Source organism: Halichoeres trimaculatus, unplaced genomic scaffold (assembly GCF_033239565.1).
Source record: "Halichoeres trimaculatus isolate MK-OKI-2021-1 unplaced genomic scaffold, fHalTri1.1 fHalTri1_scaffold_12, whole genome shotgun sequence".
Classification (NCBI taxonomy): Eukaryota; Metazoa; Chordata; class Actinopteri; order Labriformes; family Labridae; genus Halichoeres; species Halichoeres trimaculatus.
This window is the reverse complement of record NW_027437190.1, coordinates 13,909,825-13,923,966: the sequence shown is the minus strand read 5'-3', so window position 1 is coordinate 13,923,966 and position 14,142 is coordinate 13,909,825.

Below are 14,142 nucleotides of genomic sequence, written 5' to 3'. Positions count from 1 at the left end.
CTTAAAAAGCAACCTGTTTACACACCGGAGTTAGAATTAAAGAAGAGAAACAGACCGCGTGTTTTTCTATGTGACTGAGGTGCTACATTTGTCTGGTCAAACATCAGTCAAAGCAGCTCAAGCAAGCATAAATATTGTACAATGTTTTTTTTTTTTAGTATTCATTTCTTTCCTCTAAGGCTCCATGTCTGAATATTTATGTTTTACCTTTTGCTCCCTGACCTTTGACCCTGGCCTGAACACCGTGTGGGGTGCTTGCTGCAGGGTCAGACACACCGAGCAGTGGACTCTCAATTTCTTCGTTGTGCTCCGAGCTGGAGCTGCTAACAAGCTGCTGTCTACCTGACCGTCATGTCGAGGCGACCTGAAGACACCTGTGGAATGGTAATGCAATGCCAGAAATTTCATACATTAAAAAGACGCAATGAAAACACTGGAGAGCTGTGAGAGACGAGGAGCTGACATCGGAAGAAAATTCCTCCTTGATGTGAAAGAAAATTTCAGGATTGTTAGCAGCAGGACTGTGAACAACTAAAACTTTTGTCTGAGGACGACAGCTCAGAAATTAGAACACTGTAATCACAGAGTCGGAGCAGCTTCATTCACTGTCGTGTTGTAAACATTTCACTGAGGCTTTCACTGCGCACTTTTGATGTCTTGTCCTGCCTCTGAAGATCCCCTGGCCCATCTCCTTGTATGAAATCCTACGAGGGGCTTGTGTAAATAAACAGCTTAAAAGAATTCAGGGGCAGAGCGCCTGAAATTTTCTGGAGAATATCAGGAGTGAGTTTAAGAGAATTCAGTGGAAAGACTAAAACACGATGTCAGGGGCTGAATGAGAATCTTTCGGCTTTTTAAACAAAATTTGCATCATTCTTTAATATTTCATTGAAGGTTCTGATGCTTATCAGGGCAAGTTTCATTATTTATACGCCTTCTCAGAGGTCATAGAGGTTGAAATTCTTTCAGCTATCAACAATTACCCATGACTTCATTGCCACCAGTAAGACCAGTTTGAGCATCAGTCAGTTTTCCACCAGTAAACACATCGAGATTCCCCCCAGCCAGCACCACAGCAGCATGCTGATTCACTGTGAACCCAGCGTACTGTGTCCCATCTCCACACCTCTGTAATCCCTGCAGGTGGAGAGATGGATTCCTCAGTATCTGATTGAGCAGCACACAAGATGAATAATTGATCCCAAGCTTCTCAGTCCCAATAAACACACAAACGCATAAACACCCACTGCCTTACCGGCCGGCCATGCAGTCACCAGCCTCCCAGGCTAAACTAATCCTCCAGGAAATGTAATACGTGATTCAATTAGCAGCAGTGCATAGTGCGGGATACCTTCTGTGGATGACATGCTTGTGTGTGTGTGTATGAAGAAGCAGTTAAAGCATAGAGCTGAACTTGGTCCATTCATTAATGTTAAACCATTTCTGAATATACGCTGCTTTGCAACATCTCTTCAAGATCCTTGAGCATAAAGAGGCAAAAATTAGATGCTGAAGAGAAAAGCCTGAAGGTATATACAGACAGTAAAGAGGTTATAGTAAAAGCTATTCTTATACATTTGAATTATAACAGAAAAAAAAAGAATCAAAATATGCAGTTTTTACTTTTCAGAATACAGAAAACGCACTCTAAAAAATCCATAAAACAGCCAACAATAGTCTCAGGCTAATGTTTTCCCCAAATGATCTGTTTGCTTCTCCATTATTCATCATCTTGTTTTCATGCACCCACAGTTGTTTTTTATGCTCGCAGCAAAATAAGATGATGCCACCGCCTTTCAAGTCCGTTTCTAAGGGTCAACTCTCAACTCAGACCCCCGGAGTCTGAGTACACAAACAGAAGTGAGGAAAGTGAAGTCATGATAGAAGAAGCGCTAAAAGTTTCCTCTGACTGAAACTACTCAGAATTTATGAAGTGGGTGTTCACAAACAGTGATTCAGTTGAAAAATGAACATTACAAAACGCTATGGTGAGGTCGATGATTGTTTCTAAGACCAGTTTTTGACACGATTGGTTCAGTCTAAATTCACATTCTGCTCCTGAACTGATTCGAAAGAATACAAACCCAACTAAAACAAAAAAGACTGAAATTACCAAAAAAAAAAAAAAGGATTCCAGACAATCTGCAAAAAATTATATGGCGTTTAATCAATAATACATTCAATGGTCATTCTTCAACAGTGAGATACAGAATGTCTCTTCTCAAACACTTTACGCTTTGATTTTCACCCAAAAGAGGATAAAACATCAAATAACTTCAAACTTTAAACCACTGTTTGTTAAGAGAACACATATTTTTTCTCAGACCTTATTTCTCATAACTGTTTTTCTTTTTAAATTACTTGTAGTGAAATCCAGCCCATCCCTCATCCCACTGGGGGAGAGATGTCGAAAGACAGAGCTTGAGCGTTACTCCATCTCTTTTCACGCTCCCTGAGTCCCTGTTACTCTGAAATATCCCGAAAGCCGCACACACAAAATGAAGCTACAAATTCTAGGTCACATGCAGCATAATGATAGAAAAAATGAGTATACACTTAGTGTGTGTGACCTGTGTTGTATGAGTGTGTCGGACTTGTCACCGATGTCCCTCTTTTCAGATTAAGCGTTTCAGATGGATGTAGAGAAAGAGGGAGAGAGGAGAGCCCGACAAAGGGAAGAAGAGAAAAAAACAGTCACTATAGAGGCCTGAGTCTTGTAGCCACTTCACCTCCGAGCACTCGGTGTCATGCACAAACTGCTTCCCCTGTCGCAAGTGCCCAGAGCGTCCTCTGTCCTGCCTCTGTCTTGTACTCATAGCTGCTTTATTACCATTTAGCAAGAGAGCCAAACATGCTGAAACAAACTGAGTGATGTAGGGTAAATGCAATAATTCGGGAAGTTAACAAGAAGGAAAACTGGTGTGTGTGCCACAGCTGGGCTGTATATTTCTGTCTTTATTATACTTCTGATTCCTTTTTTAATCTGTAGATCTCAGAGCAGAAGATGTGTCTCTGTGTTGGTTTAGAGACTGTGACTAGAAAGAAAGTGACCAGTCAAGCAAAGGATCCTCAGACTAATAAAGCTGACAGATTTTTGTAAATTCATTGTCTATAATCAATTTACCAACTAATCCATTTTCAGCATGATGAGACACTCAACAATACCATCAGCATGGAGAAGAAAAAATCCTGTAAAAAAAAAACTAACTTTGGATTGCTGAAATTTACCTTCCTTTTACATATTTTTCTGAATCAATGAGCGTATGAGTCTTTTTTTGTCTTTGTTACCTGCGCCAAGGAGGCTACGTTGTCAGGTTTATCTGTTTGTCTGTGAACAACATAACTCATAAAGTTACGAACAGATCTTGATGAAGTTTTCAGGAAATGTTCAAAATAGGATAAAGAAAAAGTGATTAAATTCTGGAGGTGAACTTGATCACTTTCTGCATCTGGGATATTTTCTAAGGATTCTTAACCATAACTGCACGATAAATGGTCGGATTGCTTTGCAAAACAATACAAGACAAGGTCATGATAATTTCTGACAGATGTAGAAGTACGATCCAGATCCCGGCAATATTCTGGATACTAAGATCCAGAATATAAAATATGTACTGGGTCATCATAATTTTCAACACTGTCAAGTAACAAATTATCGTACAAACCTGCAACTAACACCAAATTGTAGCAGACAGTCTGCTGAAAGGGAGTATAACATTAAAGTAGGACTAAAGTGTTGGTGACAATCAGAATATGCTCAACTGAGGTCTGCGCTCTTTGAGTCCTTTTCTTTTTATTTTTTATTTTTTTTCAGTATAGAGTTTTTTCTTCTCTGGCCTTTTTAGCTTTATTTTGCTGAAGATAATGTTTCTCATATCTCAGTACAGATCATAGGGTAGTGAAATTGTTGCTCCATCTCTATTTGATCTCTGCTTCACAACATCAGAAGAAACTGGCTTGAGTGAGGAAAGGAACAACCAAATCTTAGTGTAATTTGCTTCAGATTTAAGCATGGACTAAAACACATATTTGAAATCTATGATGTCACCATTTATTTTTGATACAGAGTTCTGAAGCCCATCATCGACACATGCTATATTTACTGTATTGTTATTTTGGGGGGTTAAACATTGCTTTGTAGAGAAAAGGAAAGAAAAGGACAGTGGACAGAGCAGAAAACAGAGAAAATAAAAAGGAGAATAACATGCAGGAAAGCCACCCCCCACCCGGCTGGAAGCGAACCAAGGCAGCCCAGTATATGGACGCCTGACTTAACCAGCCAAGCCTGTGTTGTTTTTTTTGTTTTTTTTTTCACTTTTACGTAATTTTAATACCAACCATCTTTCTTGTTCTAAGCTTTTGTTACTTAAACCATTTCTGTTAATTAACCCATTTGTGCCCAAATTTTTTTCAGAGTGGCAAGGCATATAGTTTTATCAGTTAAGTCTTTCTGAATCATATTATGTATTTTGTTTGTCCATTTTGTACTTTGTTTTGAGGCAAACAGGATTTTTATGACTAGCAACAATTGTTGCCAGTGGTCACACAATTTGTCACTTGGTCACCTAATAATTATATAGGAATTATAATAGTAATAATACTAATTAAGTAATAAAAAATAAAAAATATAGTCATAATAATTTTTTTAATGTGGTGTGTGAGGGATGGGGTGCGGGCATTTGGCTATGGTTAGTGCTTGCGTGCCAAGAAAATTGCACCTAATAAGTAAACTATGAGCAATCCTCCAGGCACTCACAGAAATAAGCCCATGAACAAAAAATCTATATCCCAGGTGCAATTTTTGGTGGAGGGTTGCTCTACAGACTTGAATGATTAAATAATTAGAAAAGGGGGAATCATAAGACATTTATGAAAATTGGCTTTTTCCAGAACAATTTGCATCCACCATGTCTTCCACCAGAAGGAGCAGGAAGCAGATGATGTAGTGGGACAGGAACTGCTCAGAAACTATTTTTTATAAACCAAAATCTTTGTCTAAAGTGTCTACTAGCTTATAAGTAGAAAAAGTTGCATTAATAACGCTGAAATCTTCCATTGTGAGTAGAAAATGCCAGTGATACACTCCTGCAACAATTGTTGCCAGTAGGGCAAAATGCGTCAATCTTTCCATTTTCTTTAATCCAGATGATCTTTCAGGGTTTGTATTCTGTCTGTTTTCTCTGGCTAGCTAATTCCCAGTTGATACTGAGTTAGTGTTAGAGTCGAGCTTCATCACCATCCAAGGTCTGAAACTAGCTAACTAACTTTTTTGTGCCTACATTTATCCATTTATAAAAATTCTTTATCAACCAATTAACTGGCTCTACATATAAGGCCTGGTCAGAAATCGTGAGCAGAACCAGACTTTTTGCTCGATAGCCATCGGTCCCAGGACACTTTTCTCTGGATAATTAGATGTAGTCCCTCTGACATTGTGTTCTCTTCAAGGTGAGACAAACATTTATGGTTACTTTGACATCAGTGACCAGTGTCTGATTCGCAGTGATGGTGAATTAACCCTGATTGGCCGGCCTGTCTGTCTGTAATCAAAGTGGATGAAAGAGGGCAGGCAGCAGTCCGGCTGCTTTTAGACTCTCATTATTTCTCTCGCTATGTTCTTCTCTCATCCTCTGCATCAATTTATAATACGGCTCTCTCATTGCGTCTCCTCTCCCTCTTTCCCAAGCCTTCTGCTCGTCAAATCCCCCTCCTCAACTTATCCATTCCCTATTTTTCATTTCCATGTTCTCCCTCTCCCTCTCTCCTTTTCCAGCCCTGTCCTCTCTCTCCCTCTCTCCCCTAGATATTTAGTTTGATTTATTGCCTCTTGTTGGAAAGGTTGGCGTTTTAATAACTCAGCTCCTCCTCACTCGGACACAGAGAGAGAGAATGCACGAGAAGAAGAAGAACTTTAGTAAGCACAAAATAAACGTGCGGACAGACAGCCGGGTTTTTCTGCTGCTGTTTCTTTTTATCTCCGCAGCACTCTCCCACTCTTTCATGTCTTCCGGTTCCTCTCACCGTTCGCTCAGGCTGAGGATATAAAAGCTAAACGTGCAGCCCGAAATGGATGTCAATTTGAGCTCCTCTCTGATCTGTTCAGAGAAAAATACACATGTGCGCTCGCTCCAAACAGCTGTAATGGACTTGGGATGTGAAAACTGACAAGCAGATGAAAAATGGACCATCTGGTTGGAGGAAGAGGAAAGAAGAGGGCTAAAAAGTAAGACTTTAACCAAGGAACACTGATGAAAGACGGAGAGTATCCTGACCACGTGATACACAGTGATGAGAAGAAAGTAGAGACAGAAGCTCCAAATCAACAAAACGGGTGTGTAAAAACTTGCACAACTCTCCCTGGAGGACAGAACTTTGTGCTGTTTTCAGGAAGCTGATTTAAAAATATCAGTGAAATAATTTTCTCTGTAGAGCCAAACATCAAGCAGAAACCTCTGGTCTTAAAATATGGAGCCTTTGTGGACGCGTTAAAAACTGCAGTTCATCTGGCAGCAGCCTGGGGCTGGATTCAGAAGCACAGGGAACCACATACACATCAATTCATAAAGCCGGGCCCTGTTCTACGAAGCAAGTTCAGCCTAGCGAGATAGCCTTGGAGCTGCCTCGCTGAACTGAGCGCGGTAGCCGGCGGTCTTGCTACACGGTTTTACGACGCTGGTTATCAACCTCATAAGTGGATCCAGCTAGGCAATGAGCGCGTGCACACATATAAGGCGGAGCCCGCTGCATCTGACCAATCACGGAGCAGTCTGGAGCGTCAGAGCAGGCCGGAGGGAGAAGGACCACATACTTCACACAGGAGGAGCAGGAGGTGATCATGAGGAAGTATAATGAATTTTTTCATTTGTTCATTCTTATCGTGTTAACATTTTTTTTTGTGAGACATGTAGCCCACATGAGCCCTACATGAATTCCTGTCACAATTTTAATACGGGCAATAAAATATTGTCATGGAACAGAAGTGTTGGCATTGAAGATCTTATTACGGCGATGAGAGTTCTTTATTCCCTTTAACTACCTGTAGAAAGTGTCATGTACTATGAACCCCTCCCTGGAAAACTGGTAACTTTCATAAAGGTGGTCATCCAAAAAAGAGAGTGGGTCGGGCTCCAATGTCCACAGGATCCTCTAAGAACGGACAAGCCTTTTTTCGTGAGGGCTCATTGGTCAGTGGGCGGGGTTTTTAAAGTCTGCAAGTTCAATCTGTTACCTAACCTGCCCCAGAGCAGGTTTGTCGTTCAGCGTGTGTTGCCATGGAGACTCGCCTCGCTGAGGAGTGATCCCGTGTCGTAGAACAGGGAATCCGGAACCTATCCTCAAAGCTACCTCGCTAGGCAGTAATCCTGCTTTGTAGAGCAGGGCCCTGATCTTTGAAGTTAAAACAGAAGTGTTACAGTCAAAAAAACAGTTTGGTCAAAACAGCTCCTTTAACTATGGACATACTGTTTGTTATAAATCTAAAATTATTAAACTTACAAGTTTTACCTTTATGAGGGCATGGCTGATTAGACTCAGAGGCAGGCACCCTGTTGCTGTTCCCAAAAACCTCATCCTAACTAAAACAAAGCTAGGTTAAGGTTGGCTAGCTAGTGTTTCAGAATGGCACTCGCCGACTATAGGCTTCAAACTCTACATTAGAAACAAATGGGTGACATCACAGAGACTACCACTATATATTATACAGTCCCTGCTAAACACACGGGCAAGTTGCTTGATTTGAATATTTTTTAAACTAAAACTGTTTTACAAAACTCAAAATTTATTTAAAAGCTGTAAATGTGAAACTCAGTGACAGAATTCAAATTAGCGGAACCGAATGTGAAATCAACGAAAAAAGACAACGAGAAAATCTTTTTTGTTCCTGCAGATAACATAACAGAGCTAGTCATTGTGCCTGAAATACACTAGATAGGTCTGCATTGCTACTCCGTTGTGCTGTGTCTTCACTACGTTTGCCAACTCAGACCAGCTGCGTGTCCAGTCCGACAAGCTGCATGACTGACAGAAAGCTGGAGTTAGGTGACCGAGGAGTTTCCATGCTTCCCTCTCCATTGATAAGTCTCTCTTCATTCATGTTGGGCTGTAAAACCTCAAACCTCAAACCTGTTGACTCCTGGTCTGGCTCCGCTCATAAGGTCCTTTCGTCGTTGTAGTCACGCTAAATCCAAACTGATTTTGACACAGTTTGTTTGATTTTGAAACTCACTGGGTGTTTCTAGGTAATTTCTGATCATGGCTTTCTGTCCCGTTCGATGTTTCTTATGCTGAATTTATGCATCACAGCTCCGGGTCTCTCAAAAATAGGATGGCTGCATATTACCTTCAACACAATGGACAAGCCACACCGACGGATTGTAATAGAATGGATCCAGTGTAAGTTGAAGCATTGACTTAAATAGAAACCTATTTTACCAGTTTGCCGTGATGCAACGAAGACGCACTACAGCCACATCTGGTGTATTTCAGCTGTAAGATTTAGGAAAGATTTTATACAAAATGTTAGAGAGTAGCCCGTACAACACAAATTTCTAACATCAATCAAAATCATTTTGAGGATACAAAGTTATAATTCAGTCAGGATCACTCATCAAATGTCTTTAGCTCTGCTCTGGGAGGTCTTGCCCTTCATCATTCCCGCCCAGAGCCTAAGGTGGGGAGGGTACCTACCTCTGCTCTTTTTCATTTGCATACATGAAAGGCCAAGGCAGGGAGAGCAACAGCAAAGACAGGAGTGCAAACAGGGTGGCTATTGGTGACAATACATATGGCACTGGTCGAATCAGACAGTTGAAGTGGAGGTGGACTGGGTTTGCAATGGAAGCAGCAAGAGTAGGCAAGCTAGGCACTTTTGGTCGGTTGGATGCGTGTTCTGTGGGCAGAGCTTGACTCTTTAGCCTGCCTAAACTAACTCTATGTTCAATGTTTATTTTGTATGTTTATTGTATCTATCAAGAAATAATTTACCATACAAATTATCATAGTTGTTTAAGTTGAAACTTGTTAAATTTACAGAAAGTATCTAAAAATCACACTGACAGTCAAGGCTCTGATGGTCCAACTTTTGAGGGTGTTTTAATCCAGAGATGAAACAAATTAAGTTTAACACTGATACCTTTCTACGATCCAAAAACCTCCAGACCACCAGGAATAAGGTAAGTCATCTCAATACATTCATTTTTATACCTTGATCTTTTGTCATAATCTGTGTCCATGAAAACTTCAAACCCTCACCAGAGAAAAAGTTTTACAGTGATGAAGAGTAAGTATGACACCTGAAATATGTCCTTAAAAAGCTTTACGTTAGACTACCTCACAAACATGCACTGGGCTGACTGTGATACATAGTGAGAAAATAATAAAAAGTCAGATTAAAGATGTGAAACCAACAAGAAGAGACAAGGTTGCACAAGTGTTGTTACGAGAAGAGGGTCGACTGGAGTCAAAGAGAGAAATACTGAGAGACAGAGCAGGAGATTTCTCGCACCAAACAGAGCCTTTATTTAGACGGCAATTATTCACACGAGTCATTAGAGGACCATATCACTTTCCCTCATTTACTGAAAGACAGTGAGAAAGGGAACGAGAGGGCAATCATTAGGAGATATCACTTTCCCCATCTTCAGAGGAGGGGAAAGAAATGCCACAGCACACAGTCTGAGAATCCACATCCTCCAAGCAATAAGACTGTAAGTAGCAATTAATAATTCACATCACAAACCAGGAGACAACAAATCGACAAGTGGGAGCTGCCGAACCTGTAAAAAGAACCTGGATACTCCTGTTCATTTGGCTCTCCGTCGGTTTGTAACTAACTGTGTCTGATCGGGGTTATTATGCAGTCTTAGGGCTATTGTAAGAAAATATTGTCTGAGCTTTAATCGCACGTCTGCTCTTAATGTGAGAGTGAATGTAGAGTTAATTACAGAGCATGAAGTGGGATTATTGGAAAACACGCGTGCATCTCCCATTTAATTAAATGTTTGGGGGTATTTATTGTAAACCTGTCAAAGCATGTGATGTAAGAACAGCAGAGAAGAGGGGTTTTAATGACAGGTGCACACACACACACACACACACACACACACACACACACGCACACGCACACACTGTAGGGCCTTGTTCCGCAGTAATAACTCACAGAGAAAATCGTTGATGGGAAAAGAAAAAAAAAAAGTCATTGACAGGGAAAAAGAAAAAATCTGCATTTTTATCCTCAGCCCATAACTCTGAGTGGTCCGGCCTGTTTGAACGCTTCCTAAGGGAACAATTAACTTGCTTTTAGTTCCTACCGTACAAGCATGTCTGCCAAATCCCCCTCAGATTGCTGCTCATAAAAACACACAGCGACAGTGAGAGATTACAGACGCAAAGACACAAAATGGAAAGCACTTGTGTGGGTACAATTAATAAAGAAGGCTACAAGCAAGGAATGAGTGAATAAGTAGAGGTTAAAATGAGAGGAAACTAATTGGAACTCTCGGTGCAGAGTTTCGTCTGCCAGCTTGATTCTCTTGAAGTGTGGGTCAGTTTCAACGTCACATGTAACAGAATTTTTCTATAGTTTTTGATCTAAACATAATGTGAGAGACTCTGTGACACAACTTGCTGGTTACTCCTGTCAACACACCATAATGGAAAAAAGGCAAGTATCAATTATTCTTTTATCTCATTTGGAGCCTTATTACAGAGCAGGTGGGGGGATTTATGTCCTTTGATGGGTTCAAACCTTGATGTGTTGTTACGACAAAGTCACTTCAAACACTCCACTGCCCCGCTGCCTGGAAATCTCTTTTTTTTGGCAACAGAAAGAATTGTTTCTTTTTAGCAACCAGAGCATAAATCGAGATGCCGAGAGTCACATAAGAGTCTTGGCAGTAAATAGATCAAGACATAACCTTCACTGCGCTTTTGGCAGAATATCAGACTGCATGCGCAAACAGCCGTCGCCTCGTTCATCTCAAAGTTAATTTTACTACAGAGGGTTCACGCGGCCCATCTGGGAGGGAGAGAGGGGGGAACAGAGGGAGAGGCAGTACAGTAGGGGGACAGAGAGGGAGAGGACAGGATGAAATGTGGGGGTGATGGAGGGTGAGGATGGGTGCTGGCACACAGAGAGAGAGAAAAGGAACTGCAGCAGAGAGCGGTACGGTGAGCTGAAGGCACAGGAGGACAGATGAATATACAGAGCTGCATGTGTCCCCTTTTTTCTCACATCTCAACTTATCACACCAGGATAACATGAGAGGCCAGACAGGAAGTAAGAGACAGAGAGGAATATGGAAACAGGATGCGTACAAAAAGACACAAGCTGGGATTGTTTGACATAGTTTGTATGCTCCTCTGTCACTCCTCCTGTGTTCTTAAACACTGAATCCAAAACATGTCAAACTGACACCTTCAAGTTCTGAAATTTTACAGCATTTCACAGCTTCCGACCAGCTTTCCTCCTTTCCATGAAGTACCTCTTGATGATTCATAGTAGCACCTTGAATCGTTACCTCTAGGCTCTTCATGATGCTATTTCTGTTTGTTTGTTTTTTTAAAGAGTAACATCAAATTAATGACAAGTTATGAGATTTTAAGAAAAACAAAGACAGCAGTGATTTTGGCCTGGCTCCAGAAGGGCCCAAAAAAGGTACAGGAACTAAAGCAGAGCTGGATGATGGTGCAGGTCTGAATTCATTCACCCTGTTATATGATGTCCTCTTAACAAATTAGTTACTAACAAGCCCTTTACTGCTTTCACCTTTCTTTCTCTTACAGCAACTATCCTATTTGTGTCTGTCTCTGTTGTGTGATGGAAGTTGAGTCAAGTTCATAAAGCCCGATGACAAAGTGGATAGGAGCCAGTGATGCAGAGGTTCTTTATTTCTGTGACAAGCTGAAGTTTCTTTTTACCTCCGCCAAGGAGGTTTTATTTTTTGGAGAGAGTTTGTTGTTTGTTTGTCTGTGAACAACATTACTCAAAAAGTAACAAATAGATCTTGATGAAATTTTCAGGAAAGTTCAAAACGGGATAAGGAAGAAGTGATTAAATTTTGGTGCCGATCCAGATCACCGTCTGGATCCAGGATTTTCTCCACGATGAATGGTCAGATTGCTTTACAAAACAATACAAGACAAGGTCAAGATAATTTCTGACAGATGTAAAAGTACAATCCGGATCCTGGCAATATCCTGGATACTAAGATCCAGAATATGAAATATGTATTGGGTCATCATAATTTTCAACAATGTCAGGAAACAAAATATTGTACAAACCTGCACCTAACACCAAATTGTAGCAGACAGTCTGCTGAAAGGGAGTATAATATTAAAGTAGGACTAAAGTGTTGGTGACAATCACAAAATGCTTGGCAGAGGTCTACGCTTTCTGAGTGCTTTTCTAGTTTGTTGTTGTTTTTTGTTTTAATATAGATAAGTTGTAAAAATCAGCGTAATATTCAGGTGTCCTTTGTGAACTGAAGACTTTTTACAGGCTTTTATGCTTTTAGGGAGGACAGGACAGTGAATAGAGAAGAACACAGGGGTGAGAGTATGACTGGATTTGAAAACAGGCCTCCCGCTCCAGGGCTAGCCAAACTGACGCCCCAAACAGTACAAGATTAGAACGTAGCAATGAATAATGAACTGGCCGCATAATCCATGCTAAAATGGGAATAAGAGAAGGTCAGCTGTTGCCTTTTCCACCTGTAAAGGTACTAAAGAGGCGCATCGTGTAACAGGAACTTCTCGTGTGAACACGTTCTGCCATTCTGTCCTTCTGGCTAACACTAACAGTGATCCTGTCATGACCCTGTTACTCGTCTGTTACTCCCTCTAACGCCGGCTCAGCAGCTGGATGACTTTTACATCCACACTGAAAGCGAGAAACTACAGGGACATAAAAATCTGTCCTTAGCAAAGTAAAAGAAGTGAATGTTTTATATATACACCTCTACTTCTCCTAATACGACACAGATCAGATGTCTGCTCTGAAAGCAGTTTCTGTATATCTACTGAACAAACTCTCTCCAACAATAAAAAACATCAGCAGCTCTATATGAGCTCAAAGCTTCGTGTTACATGCAGAATTTATCTTTTTTCTCTTGTTCAGCGCACGAGGCTGGAGCTCCATGTATCATCCGAAAACATCACACTCCTATGAAAACCATTCATTGTCAAAATGCCACATTTTATAAGCTCAGGAAGTTCTCTTTTCAAATTTTCACCACATTTTTCCCAATGATCTGATGTTTATTTTACAGCGCTGCACTACAATTTTCTCAACATTGAATAGTAATCTGGCAAAACTGTGTTTTAATCTTATAACTGCACGTTTTCTCAGATCTGTAACTTGAAAAGCTTCCAACAACAAGAAACTTGTGTTTTTGCAAACACAGGTGCTTTCGGCAGCACTTCATTTTACTATGTCACCTTTCATCAAAATTGCACATTTGTTATTTAAACCTAGACAATGAAACTTATATGACAAAAAATGTTTATTTTTAGACAACAGCTAATTTTATAAGAAGCAGCTTTGACTTTGAATCTCCTCTTCTTTGCAGCATGTGCCCATATCGTCTTGCCACTTGGCTTTTTTTCAGGCATGATTTCATGGTCAGACTGCATGTTTCTGATCCAAGGTGAGCTATGAAAGACACCTGCAGTTACTCTGTTTTATCAATACATTTACATACATTGGTATTGTTTGATCCCCTTTCCTTATAAGGAGAATGAAAGAGGCAAAAGCAGGAACACAAGAAGGTAAGTCTCAGCAGTTTGATAGAAGTCATGAACAGAAAAAAAGGTGCAAGCAAACAAAGAAAGAGTGACGCAGAATGGATGCTGTCTGTAATGACGGGGAGAAGAAAGGAGCACAGTCAGAGCGGTGTACTCATCAGGGGCCACTTGTGCAGTCAATAGTAATGGATAGCGCACGCCTTTAAAGAGAGCATGATGCCTTATCTGCTTGTATGTCGCCACAACAATGGCCTGGAGTACAGCATAGAAAATCTATGAGACATGGTCAATCCTCATCTTTTCTTTACAAATGGCAACTCTCGAAGTTTTAAAAAAAAGATAAATGAAGCGAAGAGAAAGACACGGATGACCATCAATATACAGGGAGGGAGAAAGGGGAAA